The 11,788-nt window shown below is 48.5% G+C and overlaps 1 protein-coding gene across 12 annotated transcripts in view; it reads right to left on the reverse strand.

The window, feature by feature from the left end:
- The window catches only part of numb (NUMB endocytic adaptor protein), a 30,468-nt gene extending 18,680 nt beyond the window's left edge, over positions 1-11,788 (reverse strand). For 8 of the 12 annotated variants that reach the window (XM_078089374.1, XM_040199731.2, XM_040199733.2 and 5 more), the window contains exon 1: positions 11,522-11,788. The gene's annotated coding sequence lies outside the window, so the exon portion shown is untranslated. Of the gene's footprint in view, positions 1-6,268; positions 6,453-11,521 lie in introns of those variants that run through there. The other 4 variants (XM_078089373.1, XM_078089370.1, XM_078089371.1 and 1 more) reach the window with 3 other exon arrangements.

Raw genomic sequence — 11,788 nt, forward strand, 5'->3', positions numbered from 1 at the left:
AGATGGGAAGTTCACCGGTCAATCTCCCTGTGTGTTTACTACCGATTACTGTACAAGAAATACAATACCGTTCACAGACATCGCTCGGGGCTGCAGTCGATGGGGTGACATGTCTGACATCGACATTTAAGGTTCAAGTTCAAGAGAACAGAGGGAGATCCGGCTGATTCCCGTCATTGAAGCCAATCGTTAACCGTAACCCCTGAATGATCTATTCTGGGTCACACGCATTAGCGCGGAATGAATAACTGCATCACAGTTTGACCTGAACGGAGTCCTTAAGTACATTCAGCAGTGGCACATTTCTTATACTAAATAATTGGTATCACTGCAGAAAAATGTCAGGCAACACTATCGTTTCAGTCAGAATTTAAACAGTTGTCCCAGGCTATTAGTAATGGAAGATGATCTTTCTTCATACGCGCTTTGTAAGGGTTTCTAATCAATTATTAGTTTCTGCCTTTATTGATTCCCAAAGGAAAAACCTAGTTGTTCTAACAGCACAAAAACAAAATAAACATCTTTCTTTTGTAATAATTAGTAGGCTAACACTAACTATAAAAGAGCAATTAAGATTAAAATTGCAATCCAAGGACTCCATAAAGGTAATAAACGACACTGTGCTTTAGGAGCAGCAATATATGTCAATCAACTAAAACAGTGTAAACTATATAGTATACATAAGCAATTATTGAGTAATATTGTGTGGGATATAAAGTATAACATCATGCAGCAAGACAGCATAAAGAGTTTCACACCTTTCACATTTTGAGTCGGGGCGTTTTTCCAGAGCAAATCAGAGTTTTTTTAACAGATCTGTTAAACCTGAAAACGTGGAGGACCCCGGTCTTCATCGCAGCCAATTACCGTAATCGACTTCAAACGGCTGACGCGACGCGTCCTCTTTATTCCTGAAAAGGAGGGACGGAGCGAGACGCGGTGCTTCTCCACTGAGGAAGGAGATGGTGGGAAGAGGAGCGCTGGCCACTCTGCACGCCTCCCACCCCCCCCCCCCTCTGAAATGAGTCATTTCAGAGGCCTCCAATCTGTTCCCTGCCCCCCGGAAAGACACTGTGACCTCCGCTTCCTGAGTCCACACGGACGGCATGAGACAAAGAAAGAAAATAGGCTCCCACAGCAGGTGAGGCAACCAGCCGTAGCGCCACACATCACTTTGGCCCACAGCTGAGGCCACGTTTAAACGCGCGGGGCAGGACCCTGGCAGGGAGGGGCGAATCACTGTCACTGTACGGCCCGCCCTCAGGCATGCCCCGCCGATGATTCACAGACTGAATCAGTGGGCGGGGTCTGGCCCGGTTCCCCTCATAACGTCACGCTTCTAGAAGAGGGCATCCTCTCATTTGTGTCTCTTGATTTTTGACCCCAAAAAAGGCAGTTTTTCGAAATGTCTGGCCAGAGGTGCCGGCATGTCAAGCGGAAAGGAGATTCAATGCAAGGTAGAGAGCTATAAACACTATTCGTGCCGTGGAGGGGGGGGGGGCTGCTGACTGAAAGCCTGTAGCGGTCGGAGTGCCCCCCGCTCCATCAATCCTGGTCACTTCGGCAGAGAACACAGCAGGTTCCAACTAATGTGGCCGTCACAAGAAGAGGTCTCATGAAGTGGGAGCGACTTTGAACACCGGCTCAAACTAAAGCCGGCTGGTGCTCCTTTGTCGTAACGGGATAAGAATCGCCGTGTTGCTTATTTGTTGTTGTTTTGTGTGGGACAGAAGCTCAACCTCCTCACAGGCGAACACTTAAGAGTGAGCTGTCTGAACACTTTGTCCCCGGCTCGGGAAGGGACCTCGGCGAGGAAACTTTCAGCACAGCTGGAAGCAAAAAAGCTACTCATAGAAACCATGTTTACTTTTTTTCCCCTTGACATCACTGTAACACACACACACACAAGCAGAAGTGCATACACACTATACCAAGACCTGCCATTCACCCACAAACGCAGTGCTCACTCCCAAAAACAAAGCGAGACGGGCGACCACGGTGACTCATGGACTAGAAGCCTTTTTGGCTCTGGGGCCGTTAGCTAAAGCTGCAGCAAGCTGGAGAAAGCATCCTGGGTATTCTACCGAACCACCGCACTGACCTGAAGAAACACACAGGTGAGCATGTTACATATTCACCAGGCCGCAGTAAAGCGCTGTTAATACATGACCTATAAACCCTACCTATGGCTGACTCACAACAGCCAGTGTGAGCACATTTATAGAATCTCAGAGGGAGAAAGCTGCTCCGAGACCGGGCCTATGCGCATTTATTAAACATTACAGTCATCCAGCAGAACCTCAGCTGAGCCTCCTGGATCAGCAGTTCTACTCGGAGTTTGTGAACTTGGTAAAAACCTGAAGGCCGGAGACGAGCGTTAGGGAGATAAAACAAACTCCCACGTATGTTCACTTTACAAAAATCTAAATCCAGCTAAAAGCCTGATAATGGTAGATGGACTATACTTGGTTAGCGCCTCCCTCGTCCTTCACATCAAAGAGCTTTAACACTACATGTCATTCACCCATTCATAGACCATGCAGGGAACTACCATTAATGAAACCGTCACACACCGTAGGCACTGCTAGGGGAGCAATAGGGGGGTTAAGTTTCTCGCCCAGGGACACAATTCGACACAGACTAGCGGGGCCGTGAGGTCGAAACCGATGCTTCTCCGCTCTACCGCTCAGCCACGGTCGTCCTGCTACGGTGACCAAGCAGAAGATTTAACCGCAAACTCCCCAAGAGGAACAGCTCTCCCCGTGTCACACCACACACACGGCTTCCTGTCAAGTCAAACAGCTCAGGTTGTCTCTGTGTCAACCAATCAGCACGCAGGACATGAGAACAGAGCGCATTTCCTCCAATGCTGCTGACTCACAGGAGAAAATAGCTGAAGAAGATGTCAATAGTAAAGCGATGTGTCGGCGGCGCGTGGCCTCAGCTCGCCTGTTTGCACCACCAGCGCGGTCACATCGGATTTAACATCCGTGCAAGTGCATGGCGGACTTTTTTTAAACGCATGAATTACTGCTGACAAGCGCGGCAGGCCGCCGCCTCCTCTACTCCTGAAACAGTGAGGAGGATCACCAGAAGCGATCAGAAAGAGACGCATTTGTTATCAAACAAACATGGCGACCGGTTTCAAGATTCACCTTTCACATTTAGGCATCAAAGAAACAACACAAACAACAGAAAGGGATGCATGAATCAGAGCCAGTTCATTTTCTGCCCCAGTGAACTCCAGAAGGGATCCAGGAGAATTAAACTCCATAAGGATTCTTTTTCTATCCCACAAGTGGTCCGACGGCATAAAGAGAAAGTTCAAATCGGGTTTTAACTGGCCTTACCGTGGCCTAAGGGGGATAACGAAAGCGCTAGCTATTATTATTATGATGATGCCGGTATCATAATTACCATCTCTTTCTAGGTAAACACACATTACAAAGCATGCAGACACTTTTTACAGTTAAGCCCTATGATGCAAACCGGTCTGTGCGCGTTTGCTGCTATGAAAGCACATAGTGGACGCGACAGGATTGTTCCCTACTTTGATAATTAAGATTAATAATAACAACGTGTGGTCCCACGTTGCTTAATAATCAAGATCCTTATAGTCGTGGTCACAGGAGCAGCAAAGGTTAAGCAAATAACCTCCATTTGCCATAAAAGGTTCCTTTAAGTTGTATTTATGGGGCAACAGAAAACATTTCAACGGGCTATGCGAGTGTATACGAGGCGAGAAAAGCCCAGCGGCGAGAAATGGTGTCAATATGCGTGTTCACTGAGTGAGTACAGTCTGTCACTCACACTTCTCTCCCAATCAACATCTAGGAATCACTGTGGAGGGGGTTGGAAGGTGGGGGGCTTTAAAAGCAGCACGGGTCGCCTCTGACAGTCAAACACGCTTCTGACACCTAAAGATGCATCACACGTACCACTGGATGTGTGTGGCTTTCAAACACCAACACAGGGACAGACGCTGGGGGAGTAAGACACACACACACACAATTAAATCAAAGGCAGAGAAAACAAGAGACGTTCAGGGGGGTGATGGCGTGGAAAAGATTTGAAAGAGAGTGAATGAAACACTGCGTGAATGAGAAACAGACGAGTCAGAAAGACAGAAAAATACAAAAAATACTATATTATACTAATAATGAAGAATCAAGATCACGCAGACAGTGAAAAGTTAATAATACAGCTTTTCATCACAACAACACCGTCGGTAAATGGCTTCACAGTGGTGTGTGTGTGTGTGTGTGTGTGTGTCGGTAGCACTGTTTGTCCAGCAGCAGGAGTGAAGAGAGGACGGAGTGGAAGAGGAACTTCCTGCTGCGTGAACAGACATGCAATCGCTACACAGCCTGTCAGACCAGGCCAAAACACACAGAACACACAGAACACTCACACACTCACACACAAAACGTGCTCTTCACTTCCCTCTGGGTCCGGCGAGCGGACCATTAAACGAGAATAAAGCGAATGCAGAGAGATTCCTGCGACCGCTGCGTCTTTAGAGTCTCTGCATTTCACTTCGGGAGGGGAAAAGGGAAAAGCGTCTGAAGCGGTAACCGGAGTCCCCATGATGCAAAGCGGCTCGTACTGACGTCAGCAATCATCCACCCAAACTGGTCTTGTGAGCATGAATGTTAATGGAGCTGGAGCGTCGTTTCGGGAATTCTCCCCACGTACCCGTCCTCCCCGTGTCGAGCCGAGGACGGCCGCCGAATGCCAAAATATGCAAACAGAATAAGCCAACGACAGGAGGGAGGGAGGGAGGGGGTGGGAGGGGACAACGACAGGGCTTCCACGCATACTTTAAACCTACCGGAAGCCGCAATGGCTTAAATTGCATTAGCCGTGTGGTTCAATTAGATTAGCAAACAGAGCACTGCCTCTGGGAGTTTCAAAAGATGCAGGAGAATCTGCTCTCTGCAAAAAGAATAGTTCTGCGGTGTGTAACACAAGCTTGGAAATCACCTTTCAAGGTGTGACGCTGAACTATGAACTAGAATGAGATTACATCGAGTTTGCTAAAAAAAACAAATAAAAAAAAAACAGGATTCTATGCTCATGGAGGCAGATGTTTATGTAAGCTTGCCGTGTAAGCTCTCTACACGGCGAGCAATTTGTTCCGTGGTGTACTTTAATTTTAGTGCCAGGAATGATTCAGCAGCCATAGAAGACGCCTTCTTTTTCCCAACAAAAGAGAAGGCCGAGAAGGCCGATTTCACGACGTGCATCCACACACAGATAATAAGCTCTTTATCTGGGGCCAAAGAGGGAGCTCAGGCAGGGATCATTCAACATGTCAGGGCTCTTGCCAGCCTTTAATGAGCGAGATTGTGAGGCCTCATCATTTAATAAACCCAGCATAGGACTTACGAGTCTGCAGGTTTATAGTCCCACTGGAAACAGAAACTGTAGGTGTCGTCCCCAGGGAAGATCAAGGACCCACAATGCCTGCGGGACTTGAACTTGTGACCTTTACTGTATCTATTGATTAGAAGAAACCGATTTGACTGCTTGATTTAAGGAGGAAAAAAAGCATTCTGAAAGGCACGGACAGCCCTTTGTCGCCATGTCTTGTGAGAAAACGCAGTGTAACAAAACCTTCCTCGGCCCAAAACGGGGTCCGGGCAGGCAGGCGAGCCGACAGGAAGACAGTCAAAAAAAGGGCCGCGGAGCCTCAAGAGAATGGAAAATTACCGCGGCTGTACAGTCAGCTGGGCAACATTGATCAGCCGGAGCTCAGGCGCCAATTACTGTGGGATAATCGGCAGCCCCCGGAGGCCTGACGGGCTGCAGGCACAACGGGTCAGCGACCAGCCGGCGAGGGGCCGCTGAGCCAAAAGCCTCGCCGAGAGAGCGAGCGAGCGGACGGGCAGCACAGCGAGGCGATTGTTCCCGTCCTGCCGACTCAGCACAGTGGCGCTCTGACCAGCCAGACATCGCTCTCCACAGACCGCTTGGTGGTGGTGGTGGAGGAGGAGGAGGAGAGGGTGTGCAAACCTGCCACTGCACATGTCTCACAAGAATTTTTTTCCTCTAAGCAAACTCACTCGCTCGCTCAGCGATAGAAACATACGCAGGACAAATGTGCACACATGCAGATAAACACACACCCACACTTGTCCCTGCAATTTCTGTGGTAAACAAAAAGAGCTGCAGTGCTCAAAGCGGTGGTTGCCGCACAGTGATGCAACACACAGAAAACACACGTTCCCTCGCCGCCCCTCTTTTGTCCCTAAAAGTCCAAACTTACCTCACATTATCTTTGAGGAATGTGCACTGAATAAGTACAGTGACTATAAGTAGGCGGTCTCTCCAACAACACACCCTTCCTCGCTACTTTGCTCTCACCGGCAGTCTGGCGTGTGATAAAAAGGCAAGCTGGCAACACTGATTAATAAACAAAAGCTCTCCACTTGAGGCAGAACATGATACTCGGCTCATTAATAATTGACATCTCTTCTTGTGCTGGGGGAACATTCATCATCGATTAGGCCACAATGCGGGCGGCACCCCGCTCCTCGCTCCTCCACCGGCAACACAGCGACCCGAGAGGAAAAAAATACAACGCGGACCCGCTACAGGAACTTCCCAAAAGCCCCCGCCGCGCCGACAAAATAACCGCTACTCGCATGTCGTACGGTGTTATCTAACAGAAACACAGTAGCCAGTGGACTTTGGATCAGGCACCCTGCAGTTACACAACAGGCGAAGCCGGTCCAAGGAGACCCGCACGGGGACAGCGTACAGCTTCCCGCTAAACCACCAGTCAGCAGAAGGTTTGGAGGAACCACAGATCTTATACTGTGGAGAGAGAGAGAGAGAGAGGGAGAGCTTGTTTATGAGGCTCTTTTGATTAAAGATGGATATCCATCCCCCCCCGACCTTGTCTTGATAACAAAGCCGTATTTCCTTTGACGCAATATTAAATTAAATAGACAAAACCTTTTACTTTTTCTCGTCCAAGCCAAACATCTCAAATGCAGTATTGTAAAACGCTGTTGTAACACTATTAACTGCATAAGAACATGGCCAAAAAGATCCAAATACTCCACTTGATCTACAGACACAGCACACCCAAAGTATCGAGACGGAAACTTCTGATTCTGAGTCCCAGAGTGAGGCTTCATAATGCGTTTTTATCGGATTAATATCACTGCATAAAAGGGAACAACTCTTGAGTATAGTTTCCTGAAGGCACGGAGAAAGAAAAAAACAAACCAAAATAATTATCATAGATTCTGATGCGCATTCTGCCTGTTGGTTATGTGGAAAGGCGGACTTATCTGCGTGCTTTCGTACACGGCGTGTGTGTGTGCTTCTGTTAACGTACGCGCATCAGAACCTTCAGGTTCACATTGTGAGCGGGGACATTCTTTGGCCTTATCTTTCTGTCATGGGGAACACACTCAGAACAATTTGACGGGTTGCATTGTTCCTGGCGCCGCGCCACTGAGCAACCGCCGCGGTAGTTACCAAGGAAGCGGAGCCCCGGCGACGTCGAGCGCGTCCAGGAAGAGGCCAAACGCAGAGCCTGTTCTCAGCCGCGTGTATGGAAATCGTGCACGGTGTGGTTGAGGGAGCGCCGGACAGAGAGTCATAGACACACATGGGTTATCACACCAACAACACACTGGGAGGTTCGGTGTGTGACATGCACCGGCATGGTCCCGCAGAGCCAAAACACAACAAATCACATGTTGGGGCCCCCGTTTCTTAGACATATTATCAGATGCATGTAAACATGACTATTTTTAAGTAATGAATGATTTTTTTGATAGTGTGTTCCTGGGGTGAGTCCTTCCACGTCTAACACTCTGGTTGGGTCCGGTGGCCAGGACATTCCCGCCGTGTGAGACACACACACACACACACACACACACACACTCCCCCCCAGTCTCTTTGTCCTGGGTCACTCGTAATTAAAGCAGAGATCACAGAGAGGAATAAAGCATGAGTTGTCCATGCACAGGAGGCTCAGGTATCACTATGTGGGGGCCGTGAGAAACAAAAGGAGTCTCTGAGCCCCGCACCCCTCCCAAGGAGGAGAGATACCGATGCAAACCCGAGGGGCCACTCCCCGTCCACACGGCCCTGAACCGCCCCGCCCCTCCTTCAAACAGCGCGCAAGGCCCCTCAGACCCAATTAAGAGCTTCAGATACTGTCCTGAATGGGAACAGCGTTGAAAGCTGTGACACATCATGCTACACCCACCGTTTGTTTCTCTCTTCAATAAGTGCTGACAGAGCCGAATGCTGCTACTAAGAAAGCCTGCTGATACAAAGACTGCATGGTTTGTAGAAAAAACGAGATGTGATGCACTGCGGTGATGGAGTGGCCGCTGATTTCATCACAGCGTGATTTCAAAAACATTAACACAGGTTGCTTGCACAATGTTTCGTGCGGCTTTTGAAACAGACGCTCCATTATGTGACGAGGTCCCGACCTCCAGCCAGAACGTCCTCTTTGGTCCACGCTAACACCGACAAACACATCAAACCCACAAGTTCAATCCAACTCTGCGGTTCCATAGAAACTATTTTAGGCCACTCATGTTAAAATGGGGTCAGCTGCACATTTGAGATCCTGATTCTTAACCCCCCCCCCCTGGTTGAATCTTCTCTGAGTGTCTGTTGGATCTGGTTCCAATCAGCTCACAACACGGAGCTCTAACCAGTGCGGCCCGTCCGGGTTTCTTTCTAACGGGGCAGCCGCTCCTGCACAAAACAGGATGTTACCGATGCTCACCTGAGACACTTGTCCTCTCAAGGGACCATTTTACGGGTCCGTCTTACGTCCATTTAAGTCAGTATTCGGCCTGCGGGTGAAAGCCTCCAGGGCGCAAGCAGCACCGCTACCGAGCAGTGTTTTGGGAACGCATCATCCCAAAAGGCGGGAGGGTTTGCCAGAGTGTCAAAACAAAGCCAAATGCAGTTGCTGAAACGTGTCTGCTGTCGTAATCTCTGACATTCATCAAAAACAAAACGCATCTGGATTACGTTCTCACTTGTGACGAACGACAACACGACCAACTCGGACCACAACCGGATTTTCAGGCACACCGTAGCGCCTGACTTCACGTGTCCGTATTCTCCCCTTCCTGCCCAAAAGCCAAAACATTTCAGCATTTGATTAAAATCACTCCAAATATGCTCGGCGTGCCCACACTGAGCTGTGATGATGTGACACAGAAAAGTCAACACATGTAGTGGATGGCAACACAAGCCGGCAATTTTGAAGGCCTGCATCACAAGTGCAGCCCAAAACAATGAGGTGACTGAGAACATGTACTCTAGTACTGTGTTGGAGAATGATATTGAGGTACAATGAGGTACAAGTCCAGTGAAAATCATCTCCAAATTAAAGTGAATTTTTCTGATAAATGGAGAAAAGTCTCCTTCAGTTAATGAAATACATTTGAAAAACTCTTTTTCACAGTGTAGTATTGATAAATAAAGGATCTGAACACTTCTTCCACCATTGGCCAAAAGCAAGGAGTGAGATGACAGATAAACGGCAGAGGTGACACCGATGAATCGTTTCGCTGCGGACCGTTTCATGTGGTAGAAGAAGAAAAGAAACACAAAGGCGTACCGCGCTGCGTTGTCATCTCATATCTATTCTGTTCCTGACTGAAAGCTACGCAGACATCGACACCCGCTCTGCTTCCACTATGAGCAGCAGGAAGCTCGACTATCTTACGGCCCTTTGAATGCGTCGTCATCGCACAGCAAGTTTATGTGCCCATGTTGCATCACTACTCGGCATTCACACGTACTCCTCCCTGCCAAGGAAAAGGCCTCTCCTTTGAGCGCCGAGCGGAACACGGGTTTCTCCCACGGAGTGAATCACCCGGCTCGGGACAGAGACTCGCTCTCTCGCATTCTCCTCCTCTCTCAAACCTGCTGACGGGACTTGCACAGTGGGCCCGACCGCAGGGAGACAATCCTGCCTCCCTCGTTCGGGGAGATGAGTTGAGCCGCGAGTTGCTTACAGAATTTGTGGTGGGACTAGGTCACAGCTTTCAGAACATTATTTCCAAATTTTTCAAACTGCCTTGTATGAAATAACAGCTAATGACTAAGTATAGTGTCATTTCATCAATTAGGAGTGGATTAACTGTATGAGACAATTTCAATAAGCGATTTATTGTGAGCTACAATGCCCAACAGATGTGGGGGTTTCGATACCCACAAGGGTGGATTTGAAGAAATGAAACACATGCAGGTTTTAGTGGGACATAGCAGACATTAGGAGTACCGCATATAGTGCTGCACTTTCCACCAAGTCTTGGAATACGGACCAGGCACAGCAATTACATAATATAATCGTTGATTAATAAAACAATTAAATAATCATGACTTGCAGCCCCATTTAAAAAACAAGAGCCATCAGTTCAATGAATATTTAACAATCCGCCCCCTTCACAATGGAAGATACATAACCAGTGGCCTCCGCCAATGTTTTACCGTATGCTGCTGTTTATATAATTAAAGTCACAAACATCATCACCACCCAATTAACAAATCAGGGATGACCTGAATAACTCCGGCTAAATGAGAGCACGCAAATGTGGTTACTGTGCAATAAGCAGGGTGCGTCAGTCAGGTTGCACTGCTGTGGCCGGGACACAGTTCATGAGGGGCTTGAAGGGGGGGGGGGTAAAGTCTGAATGAGGAAGGTAATCTGACCACCGATGTTTATCTGACACTCAGAATGGAAGTCTCAATCTCTTGGGATGTGGCCGTGAAGTACGCCAAGCCTTGATACCATCCAGGAGATTGTGGAGCACATCATCACACTTCACGAGCATTCTCAAGAGTTATGTCTATGAGTCAGTGTTATACCTTCAGGGAAATCAACCTGTCTCATCGCTGAGCAGCTGTCTTTTTTTTAAACCATATGCTTCCATTGTAGCTCCGTTGTTTACAAACGTACTGAGTCACTGAACTAAATTACCAATGAAGTTACGCCTTTACTTCCATCATGAATTAGTAACACTGGTATTACAAAAGTGATCCGTGTGACGACGTGAACACGGCACGACGAATGACGTGCTACCTGCCCTTTTTCCATCATTTGAGCCTCGAGTCGGGTTCGTTATTTTGCTGAGTAACGTCCACCTCTTTAAAGTTAAGCAGGTAAGTATCATCAACGTTAGCTCCTGCGCGTGCACTGACGTTAACGTTAGCTAGCCGAATAACCTCTTAGCTGCTTCTTTAGCGCAGAGGAAGACCTTCTCCGACACCTTAGAAGGATGGGAGAGAACCTCAAGGTTTACATTTAGGTCGTCCTGGTCTCTAGTCAGTCACCAGAGGAGCTAAAACAGCCCCGTAACCGGGTCTGCGGTGAGTTTAGAGCCGCGGAGCTAACGTAGCTGCGTGTGCCGCATCCGAAAAAAAAAAGACAGACACACACAAGCTAGTGCTCCTTAGCATTGGCGAGCTAACAAGCATTACCGGGCAGGCTAATTAAAAAAAAACACACACACGTCGTCAGACTTACCTGTGACCACCGCTGCGACCCAGAAGATGCCCCCCTTGATGTCGTCACCTGTGTACCGCGGACCGCGCAGTGCCGAAAATAATTCAAATTCCACAGAAAGCGTCGGTGGAGACTCTCGCAGCCCAATCGCTTCAGCCACCGCCGCTGAATGGCTGCTACGCGGAGGCGCAACCGAACCTCCTCCTTAGCAACGGGCCGCCTCTGCGCGGATTGATCGGCGGGCGACGCACAGCAACCTGTGGGTCAGCCGGAACTTCGTTGCGCTGT

This window comes from Gasterosteus aculeatus, chromosome 15 (genome assembly GCF_964276395.1).
Source record: "Gasterosteus aculeatus chromosome 15, fGasAcu3.hap1.1, whole genome shotgun sequence".
Lineage (NCBI taxonomy): Eukaryota > Metazoa > Chordata > Actinopteri > Perciformes > Gasterosteidae > Gasterosteus > Gasterosteus aculeatus.